This window comes from Ovis aries, chromosome 1, assembly GCF_016772045.2.
Source record: "Ovis aries strain OAR_USU_Benz2616 breed Rambouillet chromosome 1, ARS-UI_Ramb_v3.0, whole genome shotgun sequence".
Lineage (NCBI taxonomy): Eukaryota > Metazoa > Chordata > Mammalia > Artiodactyla > Bovidae > Ovis > Ovis aries.
In genome coordinates this window covers 275537572-275560112 of record NC_056054.1, presented here as the reverse complement: position 1 = coordinate 275560112, position 22541 = coordinate 275537572, and the positions used below count along the sequence as shown (strand labels likewise).

The following is a 22541-nucleotide window of genomic DNA, read 5'->3' as shown; positions in this document are numbered from 1 at the left end:
CACGTGTTAGTCTATTTTGCAGCTTCCAGGTGATTTTGACGGGTTGATGCGGGTTCACGCTGGCAGCTCCGGAGGAGAGTAACTGGGTCATCCACAAGACGGCCCAGCCGAGCTGTCCTGGTCCTGTTGGCGCCTTTGAAGCTTTAGCCTCAGGGGGTTGGATGGGTGCAGAGATGCTTTTCATTCTTTTAGCGTCTTTCTGCTCTGCTGAAGCAGCTGGGCGTACGTGGTTGCAATGCACCTAAGGCCCAATACTGTCGACCTTTAGGGCAGTTGGGGTGGTAAGAACAACAACATAAGGACCCTTTTATTTGGGTTCTAGTGTCTTGGTTTGGTGCCTTTTGACCCATACCCAATCTCCTGGGCCAATGTCATGTGAGGTAATAGTTCCTTTATTTTGACCCACATGTATTTCCTGGAGCAGTTTTTAGACACGAGAGTGCACCTTGCTTAAGGCCATCAAGGCCTCTTGGAATTGTCCCAACGTGGGAGGCAGTAGTTTTTTTTTTTTTAAATATTGGACACACAGGGGGAGGTCTCCCATACAGAATTTTAAATGGGGTCAGATTAAGTTGATAAGGAGTATTACGTGCACAGAAGAGGGCGAAGGGAAGGAGGGTCACCCAGTCTCCGCCAGTCTCTATAGCCAATTTAGTTAAAGTTTTTTAGAGTCTGATTTATTTTTTTTAACTTGGGCTGAGCCCTGTGGACTGTATTTATAATGTAACTTTTACTTAGTCCCCAGGGCTAGGGCAAGACTCTGAACTATTTGACTCACAAAAGCAGGTCTATTATCAGAGCCGATGGTCACTGGCAGGCCAAACCTGGGAACTATTCTTTTTTTTTTTTTAATCTTTTTTTTGCCACTATCATCGCGGTTTCTCCCTTTGTAGGAAGAGCCTCCACCCACCCTGAGAAGGTATCTACCAACACTAACATGTACCGGTAACCATACTTGCCTGGCCTTACCTCGGTGAAATCTATTTCCCAGTGTTGCCCTGGTCCTTCTCCCCGATACCTCAGTCCTGCATGTTGTCCTTTTTCTGGCCTCATCTGTTGACACGCCTTACAAGCATGCACTATGTTTTCTACAGTTGTCTGGTGCTGGCGAAATCGCAGGCGCGCAGTCTGAAAGAGCATCAGAGTCTTTTTTTTTCTCAGATGAGTAGACAAGTGCAAATGCTCACATAGTTGTCGTCCCAACTGAGCAGGGAGTATCAAGTAGCCGTCTGAGTCTCGGTACCATCTATCTTTATCTTTTTGAAGGTTGGTGTGTTTTTGGATCCAAGCAGAGTCTGTGGATGAACACTCAGGGGTTGAGGGCAGAGTTCCCATACCTGGAGGTGGAAGTCCGATCGCCAACACAGGGGTGATGAAATCTTCATCAGCTACTTTTTGAGCTGCCAGGTCTGCGGCACGATTTTCTCATGGGGCTGTCACCCTTCTGATGTCCAGGTACGTGTACTATTGACACAGCCTGAGGCATCTGTACAGCCTCTAAAAGTCTATGGATTTTAGGCAAGTTTTTAAATTTTTTTAGCTGTCAAAAACCCCCTTTCCCGATATATTGGGCCCTGGATGTGTACCGTGCCAAAAGCATAGCGACTGTCAGTGAAGATAGTTATTTTTTTTTTCTTTTGGCTCTCTCTAATGCTTGAATCAGGGCAATTAACTCTGCCTTTTGTGCTGAGGTATCCGGGGGAAGGGCCTCTGCCCATATCGTCTGTCCAGAGTCATCTACTATTGCGGCTCCCGCCTGTCTCTGTCCATCTTTTACATAACTGTTGCCGTCTGTGAACCATTTTAGCTCACTGTTATCCAGTGGAGTATCGGTTAAGTCCTTTCGCATTGCGGTTACCCCGGCCAGTATCTCATCACAATCATGGAGGGGGCTGTTTTTCCCCGGATTGGGCAAAAGAGTGGCCGGATTTAGAGTGCAGGGCGTTTGGAAATGAATCCATGTGGGGTCAAGTAGCAAGGCCTGGTAGTGCGTCAAGTGGGCATTAGAAATCCATTTACCTGGGGGTTGCTTTAAAATTTTCTCTATGGCATGAGGAGTGTAGACCAAGAGTCTCTGTCCATAAGTCAGTTTATCAGCATCGTGGACTAAGAGCGTGGTGGCCGCGATGATACGGAGGCAAGGTGGCCATCCGGCTGCCACTGGGTCCAGTCTCTTGGAAAGGTAAGCTACAGGTCGCTTTTATGGTCCCCATCTCTGTGTTAGTACCCCCTTTTTTTATCCCCCGCTTTTTATTTACAAATAATTGGAAAGGCTTAGATGGATCAGGGAGGGCAAGGGCAGGAGCTTTTAGCAAGGCTTGCCTGAGCTCTTGGAAGGCCTCTTTTATTAGCTCAGTCCATTTCCAGTCCTTGTTGTTTTTTGTTTTTTTTTTTTTTGGTCCCCTCATATAGGGGCCTGGCCTTTTTTGCAAACCCCAAGATCCATAACCGGCAATATCCCACCGTTCCCAGAAATTTTTTCCCTTGTCTAGGGTTAGCCGGCTTAGGGATCTGGAGGATGGTTTTTTTATAGCCTGTGTTAGCCACCTCTGGCCCTGTTTTATCTTATAACCGAGGTATGTAACCTCTTGCTTGGCAGTCTGGGCCTTTTTGGCACTGGCCTTGTAACCTAAAGTCCCCAAGGTTTGGAGAAGGTCACCTGTTGCCTCTTGGCACTCTTTCTCTGTAGCCGCTGCCAGCATAAGGTCATCAACATATTGTAATAAAACAATGGTAGGGTGTTCAACCCGATACTCATGGAGGTCTTCGTCCAGGGCCTCATTAAATAACGTGGGCGAGTTTTTGAAACCCTGTGGTAAGCGAGTCCATGTCAGCTGCACAGGGATCTGACCACCGTCTTCCTGCCATTCGAAGGCGAAGATCTCTTGGCTTGTGGGGGCAAGAGGCAAACTGAAAAAGGCATCTTTTAAATCTAAAACAGTGTACCAAATGTAGTTTGGAGGCAAGTTGCTTAGCAATGTATAAGGGTTAGGAACCATAGGATGAATATCATTCACCCGTTTGTTGACTTCTCGTAGATCTTGAACCGGTCGAAAATCAGTTCCCCCAGGCTCTTTTACAGGCAACAGGGGAGTGTTCCATGGGGACCGGCACCTTTTTAGGACCCCAGCATCTATGAGGCGTTGTATATGAGGAGTAATTCCTTGTCGAGCCTCTTGACTCATGGGATATTGTCGTACCCTCACTGGGGAAGCACTGGCTTTCAGTTCCACAATGATAGGGGGCCTCTGTTTGGCTAGTCCCATTTCTGCAGTTTCAGCCCAGGCCTGAGGGTATCTTTGAACCCATGGTTGTACTTCAGGGCTTATTGTCGCTGGGGCCTCTGGCAAGTAGAGTCTGTATTCATCTTTTAATGCCAGAGACAAGACCTGAAGAGGATGCCCGGTCCCATCTAGAACCGACACTTGTCCGTGGTTGAAATGAATTTGGGCATTCACTTTAGACAGTAAATCCCTTCCCAACAAGGGCGCTGGACACTCAGGTATCACCAGAAAAGAATGGGTCACTTGGTGGGCCCCCAAGTTCACATGCCGTTTTGTAGTCCATCCATATCGCTTAGTCCCGGTTGCTCCCTGTACCCAGCTACTTTTTTAGACATGGGTCCATCTTTTTGGTTTAAGACTGAGTATTGGACTCCTGTGTCCACCATGAAGCCAACTGGTTTCTCCTCCACATTTATAGTTACCCAGGACTCGGGGAGGGGCTTCAAGCCCTGACCCCCCTTGTCGCTATCCTCACCCGCGTAGAGGATGTGACTGTCTGGAGAGGGAGTCTTGTTCTTGGGGTTCTTGGGCCCCTCGTTCAGATTTTTCTTGGGGCATTTATCTTTTTAATGTCCAAACTCTTTACAAAACGCACATTGGTTTTTTTCAAGCTTACGCCTTGTCATTTTTTTCTTCAGTTTTTGAGTCTAATTTTTTCCTTTTTGGAACCTGTTTTTGTTTTTAACCCCAGCAAAAAATATCTGGGCCAGCTCTTTTTGATTTTTACGGTTTTCTTCAGCTCTAAATTTTTTTTTTTTCTTCTAATGCGGTCCTCTCTCTCTTTGGGGGTCTCTCTATGATTAAAAACTCTCTCGGCTGCCCTCACTAGATCTTGCAAGGATTGTTTATTTAACCTCTCTATCTTTTGTAACTTTTTTTTTTAATATCGGGGGCTGCTTGATTTACAAATGTTAACATAATTGCTGCTCGTGACTCATCTGCCTGTGGGTCTGTAGGGGTATACTGTCTAAAAGCTTTCATTATCCTTTCCAGGAAGGCTGCTGGGCTCTCATTTGGCTGTTGTCTCACTGGATTTATTTTGGCCAAATTAGTTGGCTTTTTGGCGGCCCCTCTAAGGCCAGCCATGAGAGTCTGACGGTACACTTGGAGATGCTCCTTACCTTCAGCGCATTTGAAGGCCCAGTTGGGTTGCACCACGGGGAACCCCTCCTCAATGAGGTTAGGCTGTATTGTGGGCCTCCCATCCACCCCTGGCACATTTTTCCGGGCTTTTGACAGGATCCGTTAGTGCTCCTCTGTAGTAAAAAGTACCTGTAACAGTTGCTGACAATCATCTCAAGTGGGATTGTGAGTAAACAGGATAGACTCTAAAAGATCAATAAGACCCTGCGGTTTTTCAGAGAAGGAGGGAGTCTGGGTTTTCCAATTGTACAGATCACTAGTGGAGAAGGGCCAGTACTGATATGTCCGTTTTCCACCCTCTCTGGCTGGCCCTGCCCGGACCGGAAACGCATGAATGGTGGAGGAGGGAACCTCCGGGTCTTCTTCTGCTACGCCGGCCATTTTTTTTTTTTTTTTTTTGCCTTTCTCCGAGTTCCCTAGGTGGGGCCCCTTTTTCTGGGAGGAGCTGAAGGCTTGGTTTTCTTATTGGCTTCTCCTGATGAAACCTGTGGAACCTGTGGAAGCAAGGGCGGGGAAGAGGGAAGGGAAGTGAGGGGCTGAAAAACAAAAGGTTTTAGCCAGGCCAGGGGGTTTTCCACCAGGTCCTGTCAGACTAAAATGTATGGAGTTTGGTCTGGCTGGGTGTCCTGAAGGGTAGGGGGTGAGCACCTTCTCTCTGACCGCTCAAATAGTAGGCAGGCTGAAGGTGCCTTCTTGTGGCCAGCTGACATCAAAAGCAGGCCCCTCGGCAGAACAAAAAGTTACTAACTTGCTTTTTTTCACCAGCAATGATAGATTCTGTGCTCTAGACTTGAAATCAGAGAAGTGGTTAATCATAAGAGATAAAGGAGTAGAAGTTGTTTGTCCCATGATCACAGAAAAGTACACTGGGAGCCAACAGAGCACACAGAGAGCAACACAGACACCACAGATAACAAACGCAAGGTGGCCACCGACAGTGCACTCAGTCTTACCTGCAGGGTGTTCACAGAGCCAGCCGCCTCCCCGGCACGAAACCGGGCCCCGGCCTTACGCTGGCTTAATCCAGTAACCAGAGCCAGCCGCCTCCCCAGCACGAAACCAGGCCCCGGCCTTACGCTGACTTAATCCAGTATCAGGGCCAGCTGCCTCCCCAGCACGAAACTAGGCCCCGGCCTTACGCTGACTTGCCTCTGCACTTTACAGCCAGATGCCTCCCCAGTACAATACCAGGCCTTGAACTTAATCTGGGCTTTTGCAACGTTAGCACCAGTGCTCAGAGCTCTTATCTCCTAACGACGTTACTCCCTTCTACCAGGAGAGTTGTCCTCCCCGGCGGGACGGAGATCCCAGACGAGCCCCCAAATGTTATGCTCCAAGCCCATATCTCCGAACTGACGGAGAGAGCAAGTCCACCACAGTAATGCAAAAATAAGAAGGGAGCTTATCTCTAGCGCGCTAGGGCTCAAGTCGCATCCTACACAAGGGAATCCGACAAGAGCCCAAAGGAGTATGGCGGCTTATATACAGGCAGGTTCTTTGTCTCAGTTACAGGAGTAGCTGGCGTTACATGATTGGCCAGGCAGGATGAGCGCATATCCTGTCTCTTTTTGGGAAACATGACTCAGGTCCTAGAGACCGTCGTTAGAGACCGTCGTTTGGTGCCTAACAGCAATATTCTCCAACACAACAAAGAAAAATAAACTAAAAATAGACTAAAGTCCTAAATGTAAAACCAGATATTATAAAGCTCCTAGAATCAGAACACTCTCTGAAATAAACCACAGCAGTAGTTTTTGGATTTATTTGAAAGCAAAGAAAGGAAAACAACAATACACAAATAGGACCTAATTAAATTTAAAAGTTTTTGTACAGGAAAGGAAGCCATCAGTAGAAGAGAAATACAGCCTACTGGATGCAAAGAGATATTTGCAAATGATGTGACCGATAAGGGGTTAATATCCAACATGTGGAAATAGTTCAGTTAACTCAGCATACCAAAAAAATGATTAAAAAATGGGCAGATGAACTGAATACATTTTTCTAAAGAGGAAATGCAGATGACCAGTAGGCATATGAAAAGATGCTCAGCATCACTAATAATCAGGGAAGTACAAATCAAAGCATTTGCATTTGTTTGAGATGATACCTCAGTGGTGATACCACCGTGATGAAATTCCACGATAGAATGGCTATCATGAAAACACAAATAACAAATGTTGGCGAGGATGTGGAAAGAAAGAAAACGCTTGTACCCTGTTGATTAGAATGGACATATATGCAAGCATTGTGAATAACAGTTTGGAAGTTTCTCAAAAAATAAAAAAACTAGCACTTGGTCCAGCAGTCCCACTCCTGGGTATACATTTGGAGAAAGCAGAAACACTATCAGAAAGATACATGCACCCCAATGTTCATGGCAACATTCTTTATAATTGCCAGTGTGTGGAAGTAACCTAAGTGTCTGTGAACAGATGATTGGAGAAAGAAGATGTTTTGTGTACACACACACACACTGGAATGCTAGTCAGCCATTGGCAAATGATGAAAGATTCCATCTGGAGCAGCAGAGGTGGACTTGGAGGGCATTGTTCCAAGTGAAGCAAGTCGGAGAAGGACAAACCCTGCGGAAGATCACTTATATGTGGAATCTAAAACCACAGCAAATCAGCGAGTGAAGCAACAAAGAAGCAGTCTCGTAGAGAACAGACCAGTGTTACCGGCTTGGAGAGGGAAGTGGGGAAAGGCAACAGCGGCGGGGGGAGGGACTATTGTAGAAGCAGTGGAGTCAGGAGTGTGGGGGTTTCGAAAACCGTGGAGCTATAGAATTTGAAGAACAGAATTTGTAAAACACTGTAGAATTAATTTCATTCAATGGAAGAAAAAAAGAAAAACTGCACACAGAGAAGAAAGAGAAAAGAAAGCCCAAATAAATAACTCAAATTACATGTCAAGGACAAACTAAGCACAAAATTAGTTGAATAATGGGAAAAACAAAGAGCACAAATAAATGAAATAGAAATTAAAATAACAAAATATCAGTGAAACAAAGTTGTGTATTTTTTTTAAGATGAAATAGAGACAACTTAAGCTGGATATACCAAGAGGGGAAAAACCAACAGCACTGAAATACAGAAGTTATAAGAAGCTACTATGAATAATTATTCACCAACAAACTGGACAAATTAGAAGTGGTTAAGTTTCTAGAAATATGCAACCTATCATGTTAAAGAAAGAGAGAATCTGAATAATCTGATAGATTGAATCAGGAAAGTGCTAGCCACGTTCTGGCACAGATGGCTTCACTGATTAATTCTGCCAAATGCTCAAAGTAGAATTAACGTCAAACCATCTCAAACTCTCGCAGAAAACATAAGAGGAGGGCACATTTCTGTTTTATCAGGAAAGCATTACCCTGAGACTGAAACCAGGCATGGACACTATGAAAAAGTTACAAGCCAATAGCTCTGATGAAGGCAGATGCAGAAATGCTCAACAAACTGTATTCAACCAAATTCAATAATACATTGAGATTGTACAGCCTGATCAAGTGGGATTTTTCTCTCTTTGCAGGGATGTAAGTGTGGTTCAGCATCCTGAAATCAGTGTGATACACTGCATTGATAAAATGAAGGGTGAAAATCATATGATCATCTCAGTAGATGCAGAAGGAGCATTTGACAGAATGCAGCATCCATTCATGGTGTAGGCTCTCAAGAAACAGGGCATAGTGGCAACTTACTAGATGCAGTAAAGACCACATGCAGAATACCATAGCTAACATCGTACTTAATAGTGAAAAGTGGAAAGCCTTTTTCCTGAGATTAGGTGGACGAGAATGCCCAAGCTCCCCTGCCCACCCCACTACCCCCATCCCCAAGGAGCTGAGTATGCTTTACTTGGGCTGTATATCACAGTTTTTATAATGAGTAACCATGAGGGAAAGATGGTGTTCCTCATATTAAAAGAAACAACCTCACCAGTTTTGTTTGACATAATACTGGAAGTGCTAGCCAGAGAAATCAAGAATAAGAAATAAAAAGTATTCAGATCAGAAAGGAATAGAACTTTTTATTTGCAGAGGTATGATATATATGTTGAAAACACCACCAGAAAAAAACCTGTTAGAATTAATAAATTCACTCAGATGGTAAAGCATCTGCCTGCAATATGGGAGACCTGGGTTCGATTCCTGGGTTGGGAAGATCCCCTGGAGAAGGAAATGGCCATCCGCTCCAGCACTCTTGCCTGGAAAATCCCTCGGACAGAGGAGCCTGATAGGCTATACAGTCCATGGGGTCGCAAAGAGTCGGACACGACTGAGCGACTTCACTCACTCACTAAAGTTGCAGGATACAAAATCTGTATTCAAAAATCAGTTGCATTTCTGTACACTGTTTTCAGTGGAGGTGATTAGCAGATTCAACAAATTAGATCTGGTAGATACAGTGCCTGAAGAGCTATGGATGGACGCTCATAACATTGTACAGGAAGCAGTGACAAAACCATCCCAAAGAAAGAGGGAGGCAGTAAGGCGGATGGAGGCTTCCCAGGTGCTGATTGCGGAGTACAGAAGAGACGAAAGGCAAGGGAGAAAGGGAAAGATAGACCCAACTGAATGCAGAGTTTCAGTGAATTGCAAGCAGAGATAAGAGAGCTTTTAAGAAAATGATGTGAAGAAATAGAGGAAAACAATAGAATGGGAAAGACTAGAGATCTCTTCAAGAAAACTAGACATACCGAAGGAACATTTCATGCAAAGATGGGTACAAAAAAGGACAGAAATGGCAAGGACCTAACAGAAGCAGATGAGATTAAGAACTGCTGTACATTTGCACTCGTCCCACATGCTACGAAGGTAATGCTCAAAATCTTTCAATCTGGGTTTCAGCAGTATGTGAACTGAGAACTTCCAGATGTACAGGCTGGGTTTAGAAAAGGCAGAGGAACCAGAGATCAAATACACAACATCCAGTGTGTCATAGAAAAAAACAAGGGAATTCCAGAAAAACATCTACTTCTGCTTCATTGACTACTCTAAAGCATTTGACTGTGTGGATCACAACAAACTATGGAAACTGCTTAAAGAGATTGTAATACCAGACCACCTTACCTGTCTTCTGAGAAACTTGTATGCAGATCAAACAACATCAGTTAGAACTACCTGGAACAACGGACTGGCTCAAAACTGGGAAGGGAGTATGTTAAAACTGTATGTAGTCACCTTACTTACTTAATATGCACAGTATATCACGTGAAATGCCAGGCTGGGTGAATCACAAGCTGAAATCAAGGTTGACAGGAGAAATAACAACAACCTCAAATATTCAGGTGGCACCACTCAAACGGCAGAAAGCAAAGAGGAACTAAAGAGCCTCTTGATGAAAGAGAGAGAGGAGGGTGAAAAAGCTGTCTTAAAACTCAGCATTTAAAAAAATAAGATCATGGCATCTGGTCCCATCACTTCATGGCAAATAAATGGACAAAAAGTGGAAACAGTAACAGATGTTATTTTCTTGGGCTCCAAAATCACTGCTGAAGGTGACTACACCCATGAAATTAAAAGATGCTTACTACTTGGAAGAAAAGCTATGACAAACCTAGATAACTATATTAAAAAGAGACATCAGTTTGCTGACACAGATCCATCTAGTTAAAGCTGTGTTTTTTTCAGCAGTCATGTACATATGTGAGAAGTGGACTATAAAAAGGCTGGGTGTTGAAGAATTGATGCTTTTGAACTGTTGGTGCTAAAAAAGACTCTTGAGAGTCCCTTGGACAGCAAGGAGATCAAACCAGTCAATCCTAAAGGGAATCAACCTTGAATGTCCATTGGAGGGACTGATGCTGAAGCTGAAGCTCCAATACTTCGGCCACCTGATGCGAAGAGCTGACTCTTTGGAAAAGACCCTGATGCTGGGAAAGACTGAGAACATGAGGAGAAGTGGGTGACAGACCACGAGAGATGAGACGGTTGGATGGCATCACCGACTCAGTGGACATGAGTTTGAGCAAACTCCTTAGATAGTGAAGCACAGGGAAGCCTGGCATGCTGTAATCCATGGGGTCACAAAGGGCTGGACACAACTTAGCGACTGAAATACAGCAACAACAGTGAACTGTCAGAGAAATTAAGGGTATAGTCCCATTTACAGTTGCGTCAGAAAGAATAAAACTCAGGAATAAATTTTACCAAGGAGTTGAAAGATATGGACACTGATGATTAAAAACATTGATGAAACAAGCTGCTGCTGCCTCTGCTAAGTTGCTTCAGTTGTGTCTGACTCTGTGCGTCCCCAGAGACAGCAGCCCACCAGGCTCCCCTGTCCCTGGGATTCTCCAGGCAAGAACACTGGAGTGGGTTGCCATTTCCTTCTCCAGTGCATAAAAGTGAAAAGTGAAAGTGAAGCCTCTCAGTCGTGTCCGACTCCTAGCGACCCCATGGACTGCGGCTCACCAGGCTCCTCCGTCCATGGGATTTTCCAGGCAAGAGTACTGGAGTGGGTTGCCATTGCACTCTCCATGAAATAAGCTGAAGTATACACAAAGAAATGGAAAAATATTCTCTGCATATGGAATTGAAGAATTACGTTGCTAAAATGTTCATAGCACCCAGAACAGTCTATAGATTCAGTGAATTCTGTATCAGAAGTCAGCTGGCACTTTTTTGAAAAGCAATCCTAAAGTTTGTATGTATCCACAAAATACCCTAAATAGACAAAGCACTCTTGAGAAAGAGCAAAGCGGAAAGCACCACACTTCATGATTTTAAACTTTATTACAAAGATACAATAATCTAAACAGTATGGTATTAGCATAAAAATGGCCATATAGACTAATGTAAAAGAAGTGAGAACCCAGAAATAAAACCGCATTTGGATGGTATATTAAGTTATGACAAAGGGTCTAAGAATATTGATTGGGCAAAGGGTAGTCTGTTCAGTAAATAGTATTGGGAAAATTGGGCAGTCACAGGCAAAGGAATGACCTTGGCCTCCCATCTTACAAGATATACAAAAATCAACTCCAGATGGATTAAAGACCTGAACACAAAAATTTCAGTATAAACTTCATAGAGGAAGATGGGATAAACTTTCACATTGGTCCTGGCAATTTTTAAAAATTAATATAAAAAATGAAGGCAACAAAAGCATGTATCAGCAAGTGGACAGGAGTACATCAAAGTTAAAAATCACATGATATATCTCAAGTTTTATTGTATTAAGGTCAATTGTATATTAGAGTGCATTATTATTTTTTAATTAATTAAAAAAATTAATATAAAAAAGAAACAAGCTAAAACCTCCTAACCCTACCTTGTAGTCATGAACTGATGTAGTATTTGAAAAACATAACATAGTTTTAAAAATTTAAGTTGAATTTAATGGAGGGGAAAAATGACATGAAACTTAAGTGATTAGTGAACTTGAGACTTGATCCTAAGAGGCTTTAAAATCATAAATATTTGATCCTAACAGCTGTCCAGTATGAAATAAGATTATGAAAGTCTTTAAAGACTATGGACATAAGAAAATAGTAAGGCTGATCTGATGGTAGAACATCTTGATTGTAGAATAATTTATTGAGGTGAAATTTTCTTTGAACAGTTTCTCCTCATTCTGACCTCCTCCCAGTACCTGGTATCCATCATCAGTTTGTATTTTGTCTCTGAGGATTTGTCTGTTTTTATTTTCACTTCAGTGGAATTGTGTATAGTATGTGATCTTTAATGTCTGACTGCTTTCACCTGGCATACTGTTTTCAAGTTCCATCCATGTTTCAGCTTGTGTCAGCTATACATCAGTATTTCACGCATTTTCACAGCTGAGTCATAGTCCATTGTATTTATAATATACTCCGATTCCCTGGTGGCTCAGACAGGAAAGACTCTGCCTGCAGTGCAGGAGATTCAGGTTCAGTCCTGGGGTTGGGAAGATCCCCGGGAGAAGGGAATGGCACCCCACTCCAGGAATTCTTGCCTGGAGAATTCCATGGACAGAGGAGCCTCGCAGGATTTGGTTCTACTTTTTGGCTTTTGAGGAAAGTGCCTCAAGAATTTATGTGCACGTGTTCACATTTGAGCCCCTGTTTTCAGTTCTGTTAGGTCTGTACCTAGGAGTATAATTGCTTGGTGATGGTGTAATTCTCTGTTCACTTTTCTGAGGAATCACCAGGTTGTTAACACAGGGGCTGCCGCGTTTTATAGTCCCACCAGCAGTGTATGCGGGTTCCAGCTTCTCCACATGTGGTCGACACAGGTTATTTTCCATTTTATTTGAAAACTAGAATGTGATACTGATAAATGGCTTTCAGAAAAATAACACTGTAGAGAAATGATTTATCTCCATTATTTCTTATACAGTGATTATACATCGGTTCAGAATATCTCTTAATTCTACTTCCTGTCCCAGATTAACTGACCAGTAGAAATTGTTTTCCAGGAGAACGAATTTCTACTGTTCTTCATTTTCTCAAAATCGTACTATATGTTGCTTCATATCTCTACTGTATCTCTCTTTTTTTATTCTGCTTGTGTGTATAGTTCTTTTTTTAAACAGACTTTCTGATTACCATTCCTTCTGCTTAATGCTCAGAGGAAGTCAGTCTGTGTGTCTCCATTTATGGCTAACACCACAGTTGTACTTTTAGGCTTTAAAGTGTATGATTTTAAATCATAAAATAACATTTTGTAAGGTTACCTACTCTCTTGCTGAAGAAATAACATCGCTTAACCTGGACCTTCTCTTTTGATATGGACCAGAATTTCCTTGGCCTTTAGTTGATGTATTGTCCTCAGATTTCTTTTTATTATATTCCTGGGTTAGTACTCATGTTTGTTGTGTCCTGTTATTACAATTGAAACAAATCTCCATAAAGTTAAATGATAAAAGATAAATTTTCTGAATTATGCATATTAGAAACAGGTTTTTTTTTTTAAATTTGGTTCTCACATTTGATTGACAGTTTTGCTGGGTATACGTTTCTAGATATGAAATAATTTTCCTCAGAATGTTGAAGCCTTTGCTCAGTTTGTTTCTAACATCCATTATTCTTCCTGAAAATATGAACCCAGTCTACTCATTGAAGAGTTTTCTAAGAGATACCACAGTGAAAATGAAACAGAGAAAAATTGTTAATGATTTTGCTTTTTAGAGTACAGAGGTTGATAAGAAGTAAGATAATGAAAATATGTAGCTGGTTAGGTAGTGGGGCTGTGAAGGAAAACAGAGCAAGAAGAGGAGGATAGAGAGTTAATCTTACAGGGAGACTGGTGTAAATTACCCGGGATGGCCAGGGAATGCCTCCCTTAGAAGGTAACACTGGTGTCACTTCAGTAAAGGTGAGGAAGGAAGTGGTGCATGCAGAGCTGCGAAGGCTCTTATGGAGGAGTGTTACTGATGTGTCCAAGAATCAACCGAGTGGTCGGTGTGACTGCAGCAACTTGAGGGATCAGTTCAGTTCAGTCGCTCAGTCGTGTCTGAATCTTTGAGACCCCATGAACCGCAGCATGCCAGGCCTCCCTGTCCATCACCAACTCCCAGAGTTCACTCAGACTCATGTCCTTTGAGTCAGTGATGCCATCTAGCCATCTCATCCTCTGTCGTCCCCTTCTCCTCCTGCCCTCAATCAGAGCCTTTTCAAATGAGTCAGCTCTTTGCATGAGGTGGCCAAAGGATTGGAGTTTCAGCTTCAGCATCAGTCCTTCCAATGAACACCCAGGACTGATCTCCTTTAGGATGTACTGGTTGGATCTCCTTGCAGTCCAGAGGGCTCTCAAGAGTCTTCTCCAACACCACAGTTCAAAAGCATCAATTCTTCAGTGCTCAGCTTTCTTTATGGAGGCCAGCACTCCATGCCTCCAGTCCATCACCAACTCCTTGAGCTTACTCAAACTAATGTCCATTGAGTCAGTGATGCCATCCAACCATCTCGTCCTCTGTTGTCCCCTTCTCCTCCCTCTTTCAATCTTTCCCAGCATCAGGGTCTTTTCAGATGAGTCAGTTCTTCATATCAGGTTGCCAAAGTATGGAGTTTCCACGTCAGTCCTTCCAGTGAATATTCAGGACTTATTTCCTTTAGGATGGCAAGTGTCTTTTAATTTCATGGCTGCAGTCACCATCTGCAGTGATTTTGGAGCTCCCCAAAACTAAATCTGTCACTGTTTCCATTATTTCCCCATCTATTTGCATGAATTGGTGGGACCGGATGCCATGATCTTAGTTTTCTGAATGTTGCCTAGTAGGGATCAAAGGAGAGCGGTGACTGGGCGTGTAGGCCTTTAGAGATATGTACTTGGCTTTTATACTGAATGATATTGGAAGCTATTGGAAAAAGTATCAATATCTGATTTATAGTTTAAAGGAATTATATGCTTCCAGGTTGAGAAGCAGCTGTAACGGGAGCAGGGGCAGAAGCAGACGGTCCATGTAGAATGGAAGTGAGAGAGCATTGTGGTTTGAACAACAACACTTATCGATGGGTTGGATTTGAGTTATGGCTTTTGAGATTTGAGATACGAAGAATGGCTTCAATTGTGTCTTTGGTCTGAATAACAGTTTAATTTAATGATGAGGGAGTAGGTTATAAGAGAAGCATACTTGGGAGAGAAGGTCAGGCGATTGGTTCTGGAAATGCTAAGTTGAAGATGTTTATTATACATTCAAGTGGAGAGGTCAGGGAGACAGATCCTGTCCCAGAGTTCAGGGGAAAAATGGGAGAAAAAAAAAATCAAAAAAACCTAGAAGTCATCAGCTATAGATGGTATCTTTAAAGGTCTAATGTTGATGCAATCTGGTAGATACAGCTAGAGATGGTTGAAGGCCTCCACTTTGGGGCACTTTAAATGAAGCTGTTGGAGGAGAGGAATTAGTGCAGGAGGCCAGGGAAGAGAAACAGTGAGGTACGAGGAAGACGCTGGCTTTTGGAGTATCTGACAGCCGAGGAAGCCAAGTAATGCAAATATATCAAGGAAGTGGAGTGATTGTCAGTGACAAGCGGTGCTGAAGTGTGGCCAATGTGAACTGTGAATTGATTGTTGGATTCATCAGTGGGAGGACAGCGGTGACTTTGAGAAGGGCAGTTCAGTGGAGGACAGAAGTCTTACTGGAGTGGGTTCGAAGTGTAGGGGTTTTAAATACAAGATGGAGTGGGGTCAGGGTGAAGTGGGGTCAAGGGGGATGGAGTGGGTTCAGGGTTGACTGGGAGGAGAAACATGACTGGCGGCTTAACAGGGATGCTGATCCAGAGAGGATTTTTTATTTTTGTGGCAGAGAAGCAGCATGCGTCAGTATTGAGAGCGCCCAAGAGAGGAATGAGCTGGTGACGCAGGAAGTAGTAGGGCATTGCTGAAGCAAGGGAGACATGGGGAGAGACTAGCCTTTGATGGGCGCATGGATGGTTTATCCTCAGCAACAGGAAGGAAGGAAGCATACACAGGCACAGACCCATCTGTGAAAACCCTTGTTGGAGCTTTGTGTTACTTCTGGATAGTCACGTACCACAAGCATCAAGGCTCATCCTGGCTAGCTGCCTTCCATTTCTGGATAGTCACACACCAGAAGCATCATGGCTCACCATGGCTAGCTGCCTTCCATTTCTTTAGACTTCTCCTTTTCAGCTTAACCCCTTCGTGGTTTTTATTTTGGCAATGTGAATCAATGGTGGTTTCCAGTTAAGGAATTTTGTGTTTTAAAAATATTATGTTACTGTAACAAAGACATACAACATGGATTTATGAGTGATTCACGTCTTGAAACTTTTGAAAATCCTCGAATGTGTAGATATTTCTGGGGTATGTTCCAGAGAACTACCAGTTACATTAAGATCAGAAGCGGAACTGCTTTCTCACACCAGCCGTAGGCAGCTTGTGGTTCAGATTCACTTACCAGGAAAATTATAAGTTACTTCATGTTCTGGATGCTTGAACACAGGTGAAATCATGAATGCAAACATCTGTGAGTGTCAGAAGTCTGTTGTGTTCCTTTGGACTCATATCCTTTCCAGTCACCTCAGCCCAGGTCGAGAAATACGGGATACAGTGATAGCTTTAGAGTTCCACCATTTTTTACTTGCTAAAATGTGATCTCTGGGATCACTCTCATTTGTTTCTGAAATAGAATAATGTTGCTCTTCCTACTCACTCTTTTTTTAAATTAATATTCGTATTTATTTATTTGGCACTGGGTCTTGGTTGAGGCATGTGGGATCTAGTTCTCTGGCAGGGATCAGATCCACAGCCCCTGCGTTTGGAGCTTGGACTCTTAGCCACGGAACTGCCAGAAAGCCCTGTCGTCCTCCTCATTCTTGCTCGGGAGCCCGGTTCTTGATAGCAGTGCTGCTTCTGCTCTGGCTGTAGGGCCTGCTCGTGCTGTCCTGGGGCAGGGTTCCCGCAGCTTGCTCGCTGTGTTCAGCGCAGTGGCGCTTCCGTTAGGGAGGGTGACGGCCGGGAAGGGCAGCAGAGGTATAGCTGGCCCTTCAGCAAGGCAGGTTGGAACCGCACGGGGCCACCTGCACATGGTGTTTTTCAATAGAAATTAGTAAATTGGAGCACACAGTCCGTGATTGGTTGAATTCTCAGATGCCTAGCAATATTGGATACAGACAGCCAACTGTAAATTATACTCAGATTAACCCCTGGATTATTCAAGGGTCAGTTGCAATTGTGAGACCAAAAACCTGACTAGCCTCTTGCTTGCTTTTCCTCACAGCACCTTTAGTGAGTCCCTCTTGGGTTTAAATAACTAATTTCTATTCTTTACAGACCCTACCTTTTCCAAAATCCTGAAACAAGTTCCTTGGTCCCTTGACCGGAAGACATTGTGAGAGGTCCCTCCTTTATATGCACACATCTGCTTGTCTTCCGAGGGTGTGTGCGCTGAGTCGGTGTATCTGGTTTACCATCGGTGTACTTGGTTCTCTCTGGGAGCACTGGCTACTACAGGAGTAATGACTGGAAGTAAGGGGACTTCGGCTTCTTACAGCTTTATTCTGATTCCTTCTGAAGGCAGGGTTTATCTTCTTGCATTTCCCTTTAAGCAAAAATGAAAGTTCACGCTCATTTTCCGTTGGGATGTGCCCACACTGTATCGTGGCCTGACGTGTGACATGGAAGTGATATTTGTGCTTTGTCCACCCAGTACTTCACGGGCTAATGCCTCTGAGGAGGGTCTTCAGGGAGTGCTCCTTTTTGCAGTGTGTCACAGACTGCTCCTTCGCTCTCTTCTTGGCTGAGTCCCTGTTAAATGACTTTATTATTTAATGTTGTTTCACTTGCCATCTCCTTCCTTGGGTGTCTCATGTACATTTCTCCAGTAGGCTGCCGTTTTGTCATCTGTGACTTTGCTTCTCTGTTTAGGTTGCTGACTTAAACCGGTGGCAGTGACTTTCCCATTATAAGTACAGGTTTGTTTTTTAAAAATCCTAGCTATCTCATTCTGACACACTTGTGTTCCTTTGCAAACTATTAGTGAAGGCCATTCCCCAACCTCCAAGTCTATCCTAATAGTTTTTGTAGGTTAAGCAAAATAATTATTGTCTCTGTGAGGTTTTATGTTAGTGGCATATTTTGAGTAATACTTAAGGATGGTTTTTCTTCAATATTTTCATTGCATTAAAAAATTTTAAGTGAAGAAGTAGTTTGGGAGTGTCAGGAAAAGGTGAAAGGACAGTGCTCTATTCATCAACTCTAAAATGCCATCAGCCTTTGGAGTAGCTGCTGCTGCTGCTGCTGCTAAGTCGCTTTATTTTTTTTATTTATTTATTTTTTCTATTAACTTTTTTTAATTTTTATTTTTAAAAAAATTTTTTTTAATTTTAAAATCTTTAATTCTTACATGCGTTCCCAAACATGAACCCCCCTCCCACCTCCCTCCCCATAACATCTCTCTGGGTCATCCCCATGCACCAGTTGTGTCTGACTCTGTGCAACTCCAGAGACGGGAGCCCACCAGGCTCCCTCGTCCCTGAGGTTCTCCAGGCAAGAACACTGGAGTGGGTTGCCATTTCCTTCTCCAATGCATGAAAGTGAAAAGTGAAGTTGTTCAGTTGCTCAGTTGGTGTCCGACTCTTGGCGACTCCATGAACTGCAGCCCACCAGGCTCCTCCGTCCATGGGATTTTCCAGGCAACAGTACTGGAGTGGGGTGCCTTTGCTTTCTCCGCCTTTGGAGTAGAATCAATTTGAATTCACCTGTTCATCTGATCAATAAGTATTTATTGACTGTTTACTCTATGGCAGGTACTCAGCTAACTTTTAAATATGTCATTTTATAATGTTCTTTTAAATTGGATAATGTAAGGAGAATCAAATTTTCTTTTTATTTTTTTTGTGAAGATCATTGTGAATTTTTCTAGGTTTTCAGTGTACACATACATATCAGCAGACGTAACTCACTTTTTGATAATGGAGAAACTGCCAACTCTAGCTAAAAATGAAATGTGGAAAATACAGAATCTGCTTTGCTTTCTCTCCTCCTTACTCAGTTTTACAAAGACACACGCAACAGTGAACTCAACCAACACTTTCACCTGCTCTTCCTTGCAGTTCTGCTAGTCTTGTTGGAAACTGGTAGACTTGAAAGGAGCATCATGAACTGGAAGGGAGAAGTTAGATGAACATATAAGTCAGCTCAGTTGCTCAGTTGGGTCTGACTCTTTGCAACCCCACGGACCGCAGCACGCCAGGCCTCCCTGTCCATCACCAACTCCCGGAGTTCACTCAAACTCACCTCCACTGAGCCGGTGATGCCATCCAACCATCTCATCCTCTGTCGTCCCCTTCTCCTCCTGCCTTCAATCTTTCCCAGCATCAGGGTCTTTTCTAATAAGTCAGTTCTTTGCATCAGGTGGCCAAAGTATTGGAGTTTCAGAACATATAATTAGACAAATTGAAAATGGGTCCTTTATAATTCAGAAGTGACTATGTTTCTATATTACATAGAAGTTTGAAGTTTTTATTTTAGATTATTCCTGTTTAAGAAAACTTTGTAGTCTGTGAACAGCTAATCCATTTAAAGGGGATTTTAAAAATTCTTTAATTTATAATGATTTGACCATTATGATACAAATATTTTATTACTGTGACAAAATAAGTTTTCTGTTGTTAAAAGTATGTTTTAAAAATTTTACAAATTTCTTGAGTTACTTAATTTCTTCAGTATGTAGGGAATATTGACTGAAGATATTCTTGAAAGCCTAAATTACTTGGAATATATATGAAACCTCTCTTATGTACTTCTGTTCAGATGTTACATATTTTTGGGTCATTTACAGTATAGACTTTAAGTTTGAAATTTTACATTTTTAGTTTTATAAAGTCTTATAAAGACTAAAAATGTTTTTGTTAGTACTATTAGAACTAAAACTAAATAATTTATCCACATAATTGTCTTTCAGCTGTAGCTGTCAAGAATAAAATTTCTTGAAATAAGTAGTCATTTTTCTGTTTGAAATAACCATTTAAAAATATTTTTCATCTGATAACATGTATTTTAGTTTTCATAAATAGCACAGAGAAATTGAACTAGTTATATAACTAAGGAGGTTATCAGCTCAAGTTCAGTAGTATATTTGATATGATTAGGCTGAGGGTATTTTATAATTAAAAAATAGGTTATTATTGCTTTTGTAAGTACATGTGCTTTTGTTATATCTTGTGTACTAATCTAATTTCTTGTTGAAGTCACTGATTAAAAGGGAATTGTGAACCATGAGATTCTGAAACCTTGACGTGATTTTAATCTGATAACAAATGGGTTTAAGTTCATGTACTTTCAGTTGCTGGCAACAAATCTAAACCTGTATTTTTTGGATTTATGAGGATAAGTCCTGCTTTGGCAATCTTGTAGATCCTCAGGAGAATAGTTAAACAGTGATTAATCATTGTTTCTTCACTGAGTGTGCAGAAAAGAATGGAAAAGCTGCATTTCACACTTCTGAAGCAATTAATCCCCATGATCTTAGCCAGGTTTGTCTTGTAGATAAGTCGGGATACAAAACACTACCTAATTTATCAATGTATGCATGCCATAAAGTATAAAACACACAATTTATTTCATATCATTTATAGTCAAATGTAAAAAAAGAGTGACTTTGCCATATCCAAGAGTGTTTCCTGCATCACCTTCATATAAACCAAGCACCGGAGATTACAATGGGACTCCTGTTTATTGTGCACATCTGCTGCAGTCACTATGCATTTTCTCATTCACTTGCTGGCATTTTTAGTGATTGTGGCATAAATCACCTTGCTAATCAGAAACATAAGTGACGGGAAGTCATCTCCTTTTTTTGAACAATGGGAAAAAACATATGGCTTCTTCGACAGGACTTGGCTGTTATACTATTTATGTGGCATTATATTCTGTATTTAGAATTTCACATTAATTGCCTGGTTTGATTGAAGGCATTGAACACCCCGGGCTTATGGTCAAAGTATTTATTTTGTATCCATTTTCATAACAAGTAAACAAAATAGGGTAAAATTACATGCCTTGTATTAATTTTTTAATAAAAGCTACTTTGTGAACAGTTTTAAGATTAAGACAAATTGAAGAAAATGTATATATTTGAAAATATGTGAATGTTTCTATAGATGCATAGATACAGTAATTACAAGTTAGGTTTTAATTAGACCTGTTTCAAATCACCGCATAGAGTCAAAAATTACTGTCCTTTAAGTACGAAACCATAATTGACGTAGTTTGCTTTTCTGCAAGTACTATTATTTCAGGATGGGTTGCATTTTTATGATTGACTGCTGTTCATTAGTTAGAACATACACCGTCTATGCTACAGCTGAAAATGCATGGCTGAAAGGAGTTTATGCGTGCACTATGGACTTTACAGGATGCCCTAGGTGGGTCTGGTGCTGTTCTTTACAGAATGCTTACTCTCAATTCGGAGGCTTTCCTGTTTCCCTCAGTAGGTAACTTAATTCTCAAAAGGCATTGAATACAACGGCCTTTCACACTAACCTGACTTTATAATCCTCTACCTTTCTAGCCCTTCTCAGCACCCGTTTTCTTACTGGTGGGTGGCAGGAGAAGACTTATTTTGAATGTGTGAATTTCAAAGGGAATTTTATTTGTTGAGAACTGTAAGTCTTTTAAAGGTTGTTCTCTATATTACATTTGCCTATAAATTAGTGAGGTCAGTTGTTAAATAAGTGTATCAGAGCCTCTTTATTTAAATGTGTGTTATTCCCTTTGAAATAGTCCCCTTGGGAAGATGTATACATGATCCATTAATCAAAGTATTTTAGCAATGCCTCTTTTCAGATTCAGTGGAATTGATGTATAGCTGCCCAAAATGGATATTTTGAAGGGAGATAGGACTCATTTTGTGTATGTATGTGCTAGTATTTTTGTTTAAGATCAATCAATCAATCATAATGGCTTGTATTGCAGTCTGTATATATCTTGTAGATAATTGGATGCTCTGAATAGAAATAGAGTTTAAAAAACTGCCTGAATTTTAAATAAATGATCATATTTATCCATTTTGTTTTAGAAGTCTTTTATATTATTGTCTCAACGGCCACCTGCAGTAGGAGCCCACAAACTGAATAAACACACATAAGGAGAGGGTGTTTTCCCCATGTTGTCCTGGCTTATTTCAAAAATGCCACCATCCAGATTCTCTTAGAGAATAGTGTACTGTTATTTAAAATATATTTATAACTGAATTGAGGCCTTCTTTCTAGATTAAATTATCCAGTGCTTAAAATTACCTGAAATCTATAATCTACAATAGTGCTTCAATCCTTGTTCATTTTTATTTTCTTTATTCTTTTAAAACCTCTTCCCCTCCCTCCCTCAAATATCTTTTTTTAAAAGATTGAGTTGTATTTGTTGTAAAGATTAATTTTTAAAGTCATAAAAATTAAAACGTGTGTGTGTATATATGTGTGTGTGTGTGTGTGTGTGTGTGTGTGTGTGTGTGTGTGTCTACACGCATACTTTTTCTTTACCATAATATAAAAATTCTAGGAGGATTGGTTGTTAAAATCCAAAAAAATATGCAATTTACGAGATGGCTAAAAGTATCAAAATGGATTAGAAAAAATAAGGAGCTCTATTTTTAGTAACTGAACACTTTGGAATTTGTTAGTAATGGAGCTTTCAGGAAATTTTTCTTTCATAAAATGCTTGTGGTAAGA

General features: G+C 41.6%; 1 protein-coding gene across 26 annotated transcripts in view; it reads left to right on the top strand.

Annotated features, from left to right (window-relative positions):
* The window catches only part of TBC1D5 (TBC1 domain family member 5), a 593124-nt gene that overhangs the window by 157554 nt on the left and 413029 nt on the right, over positions 1-22541 (top strand). For 8 of the 26 annotated variants that reach the window (XM_060396753.1, XM_060396747.1, XM_060396716.1 and 5 more), the window contains one exon: positions 1267-1455. The exons of the other annotated variants lie outside the window; for them this stretch is intronic. The gene's annotated coding sequence lies outside the window, so the exon portion shown is untranslated. The remainder of the gene's footprint in view (positions 1-1266; positions 1456-22541) is intronic. 26 annotated transcript variants of the gene reach the window in all.